This window comes from Neovison vison, chromosome 4, assembly GCF_020171115.1.
Source record: "Neovison vison isolate M4711 chromosome 4, ASM_NN_V1, whole genome shotgun sequence".
In the NCBI taxonomy this organism is placed as follows: domain Eukaryota; kingdom Metazoa; phylum Chordata; class Mammalia; order Carnivora; family Mustelidae; genus Neogale; species Neogale vison.
Genome location: NC_058094.1, coordinates 17,047,461 through 17,057,783, shown reverse-complemented (window position 1 = coordinate 17,057,783; position 10,323 = coordinate 17,047,461).

Here is a 10,323-nt window from a genome sequence, read left to right as displayed (position 1 = left end):
ACCTTCTGTCAACCGCCGCCCCGCCTCTTCTCGCCTTCGGGTCTCTACTCCAACCCAAACCGCAGCTCCACCCGCTAACCCCGAAAGTTCAGTTCAGCCTCACTAAGAGCTGCCGCTGAAGATGGAGCCACCCTTTGCTCACCGAAAGCCCTCCTTTCCCTCCTCGCGAGCCACTCTGCTCAAGGGCTTTCTTTTCAAGCCATGGTCTTCAAATTTGGACAGCTTCCATGGGAACTAGTTCCGCAGAGGGGGCCCGCCAAGGACCCAGGCTTTGGGGAAAACAGAACGGCGTCACCGCCCCTCCTCACCCTCCCCTCACTTTGAAAATTATGAAACTTGCAAACCAAAGCGCAGAGAAACGTCTCACTCTTCAAGCTACTCTGCACAGATTCATGGGCCTGGACGCTGGACCCTCTGTGCTTTGACAGCAATGCTCCCCTGAGCCACGTTAACCCTAAAACGTGCTGTTGCTTAAAGTGAAAGCCTGATTGTTGAAATCCATGTATACCAGCTTCTTTATTTGTATGTTTCACCTTAGAATCCTAGAACTTGGGAAAGCAGAAGCAAGCCAAGCTTAACGATCCTATAAAGAGAGGTATTCAACCCTAGTATACTAAACATCCCTTATTTACAACACGAATGTAACACCACCACTTTACTCTCCTGGAATTAAATTCACAGATAATGTAAACTACGCAAATAAGTTCAATAAACCAGTGTAACGTTATAAAGGCAGAAAAAGGGAAAGTCGTTTATTCTAAAATACTAATATCAATAAGAATAAGAAAATGCGTTTTTCCCTACATAACTACTTTGGCCCCAATATGAGAACTACAGAACAAAAACTGCCCCTACCAAATTTCAGGACGCCCCCTAGGGGGCAGTACTGTGCCCACTGAGACACTGCTTAGGACTTTTTCTGAGGAAATGCTTCAGATACAGAAATGGATTCTTTTGTTCATGCATTTAACAGCCAGGTTTTGAGCACCACCGTTCGCCAGGCACTTTGGGAAATGCAAAGCTGATTCAGGCAATATTTCTGTCTTCAAGGAAGCTACAGTCGAGTAACCAAGTGAAAAACATGAGCATAAAAACATCAATCAAGGTGAGAGGGGAGAAGAGATCATGATGGAATCCAAAAAGAAATCCCTTTTAAGGGTATGGACTGATGAATGTAAATCTCACTCTCTCTCTGCCTCTTCCCTCTCCTTCACTTCCTTTTTTTCTTCTTTTCCTCCTCCTCTTCATCTTCTTTAGCACCAGTTAACAGAGTCACCTCCTTCTCACTATAAGCTGTCTGCCTGGTTCACTGCCCAGTGCCAGGACTGCCCAGAGTCCTCCCAGTTTAGGGCCATGCCCACAGGGCAATTCTGTCCAGGAAAACAACTTCAATAGCACAGTGCTTAGAACAGTGTCCTTGGCTGAATTGCTGCCAATTATTTGGTATCCTTGTACAAAGCAAGACTGTTATCACCCTTAAAAAAAAAAAAAGCCTGCTTGCAGACCCAAGCAATATGAATATATGTTTAGCATAGCAGATTGTGCTAGCCCACATAAATCTGTTTAGAGATCATGCTCACAGAGTAACTTGTTTTTATTAAAATAAACTCATTTGTAAAAATTGTAAATATGACTGATTTCAACAGCTGTGTGGCTCCAGAAGTAAGTTTTGCGCCATGGATTGGCACAATTAGAAGAGTCTAGATTTTTTATGCATATGTTTTGCAGTTTGTCATACACAGTCTGGTATGGCAAAACTTCAGTGCTGCTAAGAGATGAAAAGTTGTCCAGCAGGTTTTTAAAAAGCACAGCACTTTTGCTATTCAGAGCTTCTTCCGTATTTGGAACAGTGAAAAAAAAATATTTGTAGGAAATGAAGAGCTTTGAATCAAAAGTTCTAAGCTCTGGTGTCCTCTGAAGAGGAATAGGCTTCCAACAGGCCTTTTTTGTAGTAGTTCCTTCTGTTGTTATTTTTCCTTTTTCTACTTTTGGTGACAAAGTCTAAAAAACATGATACTGTGAAAACAGATCAGCCAAGAAGAGGTCAAACGAAGACACTTTACACTTTTAATTAAAGGTAGGTGAACTCAAGAATTTAGCCGGAGTGAAAAACGCCCACAGTTCTCTCCAATGGCTAGTTCCAAAGGTAAACAAAAACGTTCTGGCTGAAGCTGGTTCAGACTGAACAAACTTTCAAAGTCAGTTTAGGGTCAAGTCATTTCCTATTCCTCTGAATGCTTGCTTTGTGAAAATAGGAATGTTGTTGATAATAACAGTAAAAGCAAGGTAATATTCTTAGTAATGCTCTCCCCAGTCCCCTCCTCCCCTGTTTCTACATCTAACGTAAGATTATACATACAGGACTATGGGACTACAGATGCAAAACAAGAAAATCAGGAAAAACTGATTTCCCAGTATTTATTCAAGGAGTAAGATGTTGATACATTTTTTTTTTTTAAATCATGACATCATCTGGGTTGGTTCAATCCTTGCTATGTATTCTGTTTTCACCAAAAAGTTAGTGGTTATGGGGGCGCCTGGGTGGCTCAGTGGGTTAAAGCCTCTGCCTTCAGCTCAGGTCATCATCCCAGGGTCCTGAGATCAAGCCCTACATCGGGCTCTCTGCACAGCAGGGAGCTTGCTTTCCCCTCCTCTCTCTGCCTGCCTCTCTGCCTACTTGTGATCTCTCTCTGTCTGTTAAATAAGTCAATAAAGTCTTTAAAAAAAAAAAGTTAGTGGTTATGTCAGCACTACCTCTGGAAAAAAAATGGTGCCAGTATTATCTTATTTGACCTAAAATTGTAGGACATAAGTAACCCTAGAGGAACACCCAACTAAAAAGCAACTAAAAGTGAGAAGATGAAACGTTTCACTGTATTTCAAGGTCTTAGCAGAGGAGTCTCAGGCAGCAGCTCTTAAACGTTAATGTGCCGTGAATATTACTGGGAACTTCGTTTAAGATGTAGATTCTCAGACTCTGCTCCTGGAAGAGTCTAATTCAGTAGGTCTGGGATGAGGCCATGAATCTGCCAGGCAGCTGGTGACACTCAGGTAAGTGACCTGTAGGCTTCACGTTGAGAAATCGTGATCTAGAAAAATGCTTATAATTGAGGAAAAGTTATTGCATTCTTGTAGAACTAAGGGTTACAAGCCATCAAAGGTCATTATCTCCGAGATCCATTCCTACACCTGTCAGGTGGTTGGACATCAACACTGAAAGCAGAATCCTACTTCAGTCTTCAAGAACTTTTAGACCCATTACAGATGTCTATCTTTCAGGAAAACCCATGCGGCACACTAAACCCTGGGCCTTTTAGATATACTATCTCATTTTAACTTCCTGGTGTCTCTGCAAAGTAGTTGCTATTGCTTGAAGGTAACATAATGAGAATGCCAAGGCTTGGAGAGGTTAAGCTGCTGGTCAGTTGCCCAGTTACCTACAAGGTAAGGGGTTTTGAACCCATTGTGACCAATCCTACAATCTAATGAAGATGCTACATGCACTCCTTGTTAGAAGGGGGGGAAGGGGGATGCCTGGGTGGCTCAGTGGGTTAAGCCTTTGCCTTCAGCTCAGGTCATGATCCCAGGGTCCTGGGATCGAGCCCCGCGTCCAGCTCTCTGCTTAGCTGGGAGCCTGCTTCCCTCTCTCTCTCTCTGCCTGCCTCACTGCCTCTTTGTTGTGATCTCTTTCAAATAAATAAAATTTTTTTTTAAAAAAAAAGGGAGATGGAGGTAGTGCCTTAGCCTGGCTACAGTGTGCACAGGATTTGAGAGCATTCCCAAATGTTGAAGTCAGACAGTGTTCCGTTCAAGTCCCAGATCTTTTGCATCAGCAGCTGTCGCTTCATCCCAAACCTATAAAACCTTAGTGGCTCGAAAGCTCAAGCAGTTAATTTAGCTCATAAGTCTGTGGGTCAGCTGGGTGGTTCTGCTGATCTCGGCCAGGTTTGGTTGATCTTGGCTGGACTCATCATGCACCGTGGTCAGCAGATGGGTCGTCCAGAGGCTGCCTGGTCCAGGATAGATTCGTTCATGTAGCTGGCAGTTGGCTGATGGTCAGTGGCTCATCGAGGTGCTGGCTCATGTAGGATGGCCTCGGTCATGGGCCACCTGTTTCTCATCTTCCAGTAGAATGTAGCCTGGACTCCTTTGCGTGCAAGCGTTCGAAGCAATTGAGAAGCGGTGTTTAAGACTTCTTCTGGCTAGCCTCAGAATGGATACACGGTCATTCCTGCCACATTCTACTGGTCATAGCAAGTCACAGGACTTGCCCAGATGCCACCTCCTTTATTATTTTTTTTAAATTTTTACTAGTTTATTTGACAGAGAGGCAGAGAGGTAGGCAGAGAGAGTAGGGGAAGCAGGATCCTTGCTGAGCAGAGAGCCTGAGGCAGGACTCGATTCCAGGACCTGAGATCATGACCTGAGCCGAAGGCAGAGGCGTAACCCGCTGAGACACCCAGGCGCCCCAGATGCCGCCTCTTGATGGGAGCAGCTGCAAAGTCACACTTCAAAGGAGGAGGCTACTGGAGGGGTAAACGATTGTGGCCCCTTTTTGTAATCGACTTTCCACAATGAACTACATGAGTCAAGGTAGGTTTCTTAACTTCTATTTCTACTCATCTTCAAAATGGAGATAATATTACAATTGTTACCTTAATTTTTCAGAAAATATTGGCCAAGATAATGCTGACACTGCCCTCTAGGGTCTTCCTAGCCTGAAAGTCTTATGAATCTGCATGGCAGAGAGAGAGAGAGTAGGCGGATTTTTTTGGTGACCTCTTAGGGCAAGACCTTGGCCCTGATTTTCTCTGTTGATTTCATGCTGTTCCACTTAGTACTCATCAGGCTGTGGTACAGAAACCCATTCGAGATAGTTCCATAAAAGAAGCCAAAGCTACTGTTTGTTCCTCCATGTTCACGCCATCGTCTCCTCCCTTGACTGTCCTTTTAAGATTCCTCTAGAACATGGCCCAGCCAAGTGGCCTGAGCCCTGGAGTCTAATATGACTGTTCAGCTTTGTTCATTAGAGCTAAATGGCCTGGTTCTCAGCGTCCCGATTCCAAAATCTACAGAGAGAATCTGCTTGGTCCAGCACATCTCTTCTTAAAAGGTCAGTTCAGTCTATTCCGCCATGGCGGAAGGGTTGGGCGGTCTTAGGGGGAAGGGGCAGCTTTATGTGGGCAACAGAGACTGTGAGCAAAAGCAGTTCCTTCAGGAGATGGCTCTGGACCAGCAGACACAATGATTCACATTTCCTGGACCCAGGCGGCCGTCTCTAATATTTTAAATTACCTTCCCATCAAACAGTCGAAGTACACAAGTTCAAGGACGCTGTAAAAATCCATCTCCTTTCTGAACATTTCTAAATGAAGTGGACATGGGTGGCTGTTTCTCCCACCCACTCACCAAAAACCCATCACACGCTTTCGCTGTAAGCCTATGTGTATTCGTTTGCTAGGGCTGCCATCACGAGTACCTAGACCACAAGGACACTGTTGTGACTTACACAACAGAAATATATTTTTCTCACAGTTGCAGAGGCTACAGATCCGGAGGTCAAGGCAGGATTACTTCCTTCTGAGGGTTGCGAGAGAGATCTCTTCCAGATTTCTCTCTTTGACTTGCAGATGGCTGTCCTCTCCCTGGGGTCTTCACATCATCTTCCCTCTGTACTTTTCTGTGTTCACATTCCTCTCGTATAAGGACAACAATCATATAGGACGAGGGGTCCACCCTAATGCCCCCATTTTACCTAATTCCCTCTGCACAGACCCTATCTCCAAACACAGTCACATTCTGACTAGGTTAGAACTTCCAACACATGAGTTCTGAGGAAGACACAGTAATTTAGGCCATTTCAGCCTCACTGTGCTTATCTACAGTTCTGCTTATCAGAATGCCCTTCAGTCCCTGTGAGCATCCAGTAACTACTGACTGACTCTTTTCATCTGTCCTTTATAAATAAGCCTTCTTTAAAACTCCAACTCTGTGAAAAAGCAGCCATACAATGTACTTTTTGAAGGTACTTTTGAAAAAATTCCGTTATCAAACAGCGTTTTGCTTATACGTTGCCTAAGAAAATGGTTCTCAACCCGGGGTAGACAGTAGAATCATCTGTAGCTTTTAAAAAACAGTCCCCTCAACCATTCCTACTCTTAAGATTCTGGTTATTTGGTTTAGGTTGGGATATAAGCACTGATTTTTTTTTTAAGCTTACCAGATGATTCTAAAGTAAAGTGAGTGTTGAGAACCAGTGGCTTCAGATAAAACATAGGGGAGGAAAACAACTCTTATAAAAGCACCTCAGCCTGCCAGGCCCTGAGCTAAGGTGCTTTGCTATGTAGTTTAATTTTCAAAACAATCCTATAAATATTAGCACTATGTCCTCCATTTTCCCACACTAGAAAACTGAGGTTCGAGAAGGTTGCCTTACTCAAGTCCCATGAGCTGTAGGAGCAGAGGGTTTAAATGCTGGGTTGTAGAAGCCCGGCTAGAGCAGGAGGTTGGTCAGGCCTTTTCCTTTGCAGAGACCATCAGCACAAAAAACCACAATTTTGGGCCATTTAAAAAAACACACACACAGATCTGGGGGTGCCTGGATGGCTCAGTCAGCATCTCCTTCAGCCCAGGTCATGATCTCAGGGTCCTGGAATCAAGCCCCGCATGGGGGCGGGGGTCCCTGCTCAGAGGGGAGTCTGCTTCTCCCTCTCCCTCTGCCCCTCCCCCGACTTGTGCTCTCTCTCTCTCTCTCTCTCTCAAATAAATAAAAAATTAAAAAAAAAACAGATCTGTCTTACTTTCACACTGATTTTTCCATCACAAGACTCAACTACCATCAAAGGATTATATTCTATTTGTCAGAACAGACGAGGCTATGCTGCTATAACAGATGCATGCAAATCTTGGTTTAACATATCATGATTTATTTCTCATTCATCAGGTTTCCTTATAGCTCTCAGTACCTCTCTGGGTCAGTTCTTACCAAATGGTTACTCGGGGTTCTAGGCTGCTCCCTCTTTCTGGCTATACCTTTTAGAATATTTGTCTTCTAGGTTGCTCAGGCGGGAGGTGGGAGAGGGTGGGTAGAGATTACTTTTTCTTTTCTTTTTTTTTTTTTAAGATTTTATTTTATTTATTTGAGAGAGAGAGACAGTGAGAGAGAGAATGAGCGAGGAGAAGGTCAGAGAGCGAAGCAGACTCCCCATGGAGCTGGGAGCCTGATGTGGGACTCGATCCCGGGACTCCAGGATCACGCCCTGAGCCGGAGGCAGTCGTTTTTAACCAACTGCGCCACCCAGGTGTCCCTTTCTTTTCTTTTTAAAAAGATTTTATTTATTTATTTGACAGAGATCACAAGTAGGCAGAGAGGCAGGTAGAGAGAGAGGAGGAAGCAGGCTCCCTGCTGAGCAGAGATCCCGAAGTGGGGCTCGATCCCAGGACTCTGGGATCATGACCTGAGCCGAAGGCAGGGGCTTTAACCCACTGAGCCACCCAGGTGCCCCAGGTAGGAGATTTCTATGAGCTATCAAATATTTCGGTTTACAAGTGACACATGGCCCTTCTGCGTAGAGCTCTTTGATTAGCCCTGATCACAGGAAATGTGGGGGAGCATGAGGACATTTTGGTGAGCAGCAAATGTCTCTGTGATGTTACCTTAACAAAAGGCATCTTTTTTTTGGAGAACATGTTCAAGAAGACTGAAACCCATATCTGACCCCACAGGCCTTCCTTCTCCATTCTACAGCGCAACCTACAATCCATTCTTCTGCAAGCCTAAATTCTTAACTGAGGTCTGAGGCACTTTAAGCGTGTTAACATGTACTTTTACCTTATTATACATTTCTTAGGGGGCAGAGATCATATCTCATTTTTCTCTCTTCTAATGCACACAGTAGGTCCTCAATAATAGTATGTATGTACACATATACATAAATTCAGCAAATGTTAATTGGGCAAGACAGACATAGTATCTGCCTTCATGACTACAATTAAAATATCCTAATAATAACATACTGGTTTTGTGTCTTGTCATTAGTAATGTGCTTTATACCATTATCTCACTTTAATTATGAATGTCATAAATTAAAAATATAGACCAATTAGCTTGGGCTTCTCATTAATTTCTCAGCTGTTTTGTCATATATTTTATTACCTACCCCCTTACACATTTCTTTCCTTCCTGTTTCATAGCTGGATGAGAGGTATGTCGTTTATTGCCAACAAGGTGATATAATGCTATGCTTACGTTATGCATGTTACACACCTCTTTTCTGATCATGCAGAGATATGTAGGCTCTTAATAACTTTTTTGAGATATACTTGCCCAAAGACAGTTGAGGGACAATATAAGCATATAAGAAATACATAATTTTTCAGTTTACATACACAAGGGGTTTTTATTTTTGCCTGCCTTTAGATAGCTCACATTTCATAATTAAGAATTACAGCTTAAAAGCAACTTTAAAATTTTTATATTTTCATTACCAAAGTAATATAATCACTTTCAGAAACTTAAAAAACAAAAACAGAGGTAAGAACCCATCTACAGTTCCCCCAACCACTATTAGCCTTTTGGTGTATTTCCAGATTAGCTATCTTTAGATAAAAGAAAATACGTTAGCTTTGTTTTTCTTCTGCAAGGTTATTTCATGTAAGAAATTAGAAAACTGTCATTTTGGATAGACATTTTCATTTAGCTTGTATTTTAGTGATTATTATTTCATGCAACAGCTGTGAGGTGAAGGTTCAGAAGAAACCAGGCAATTCATTTGAGTGATGATGGTAAATTACATTTTCTCCCTAGTGGGGTGTGGAAGGAGACTTGGGGAAAATTTGCGGAAGACACAGAAGAGAGACATATGCTGTGGTCCTAAATATAAAACATGTAAATTGAATGAAAAAAATAATTACAGAACATAAGATTGGGGTAACTTATTTTTCTTCCTAAATAATTAAGGCAAAAGCTTGTGTCTTTTTTTAAGACCTTGATTTTCCTCAATGTTCACCACGGTAAATAGCTGCAATTAAGATTCATCACACGTAATCAGTTTCCAAATTATTTCATGAATACATTATCTACAGCAACAGGCCCCTCCTTTTCTCCCCCAAGTCAATCTTTAAGCAAGTTGAAGTTTCACAATGGTCTTTTAAACCAGTATTTGTAGCTCACAATGTCTGCATGTCCAGGGTGCCCATGTTTGGCACTCTTTGATCCAGTAACTGTTTTAGTCCCATATATTTTGGATGTTTAAATCACTTTGATTTGGCATGCGGTCTGAAGGTAGTGGTATTCCAAGAGCCCTCTCACTGCATGTTAAGTGCTGTTCTCTGACTCTCAGCCAGAGCTCGGATGTTGGCAGGGTTGACTGCTCAAATGTAGTGATTTCATTTCCAACCTTTGCATACTAAAATTACATAGCCCAAACATGAAGCTTCCAGATTTTTCCTCTTGAAAACAGAATAGAGACATAATTTAACATTGCTACAAAATAATTAAGACAATCTGTGAAATGGGAATGCATTTGAAAATTGTTAAGCTGTCACAATACTGAGGAAATTAATGCTGCTTTGTAAGGTTTAATACTAGCTGAGAAACAACAAAAAAAATGTGTAGTTGTTTAGGGAATTTCATATTTTTCTACTTTTACTTTATAAAGGGAGTGTCATAGATTTAGTTCTCCCTAAGGTGGACCCTGAATAAAGGATGCAAGAGCAAGTGGTTATTTGGGATGTAGTGCCAAGAAGTACAGACGGGGGAGAGAAGCAAGACAGGGAAGGAAGCCGCTAATAGAGACTGCGGTTTCAAGATCTGGGGCCCAAGCCCAGCGGAGACTAGCGACAAAGTGTAGGGGCAAGGGAGCTAGGGTGTTATTATTCATCAGCCTCTCTGGTAGCTATTCCCAGGGATGTTGTACTTTCTGTCACTCCCAGCCTACATGCAGCACGGCCTGTGAAGTCACCTTCAGGTGGGGTCAAGGTGTTGGCAGGAGGTTACCAATGGCACACATCAGAATGTTGAGTGCCAAGACCGTACGAATAGGGCACCACAGCATCTGGTTAGGGGAGGTGCTTAAATAGGTTTCAATCACACACACCTAGTAGGGTCCTGCTTTTGCCATGTGTGTGTGAAATTGAGATGACCTCATCTATCCATTTCATTTGTAAAATAAAAATAATACAGATTTTTACCTCCTAGGGTCTTTGTAAGGATTAAATCAGATACTGGGTATATACTACATACAACATGAAAGTTCACCGTATGTATCAAAGGATGGACCCAAACACAGATTAGAAATTATGTCAGTAGGGGCGCCTGGGTGG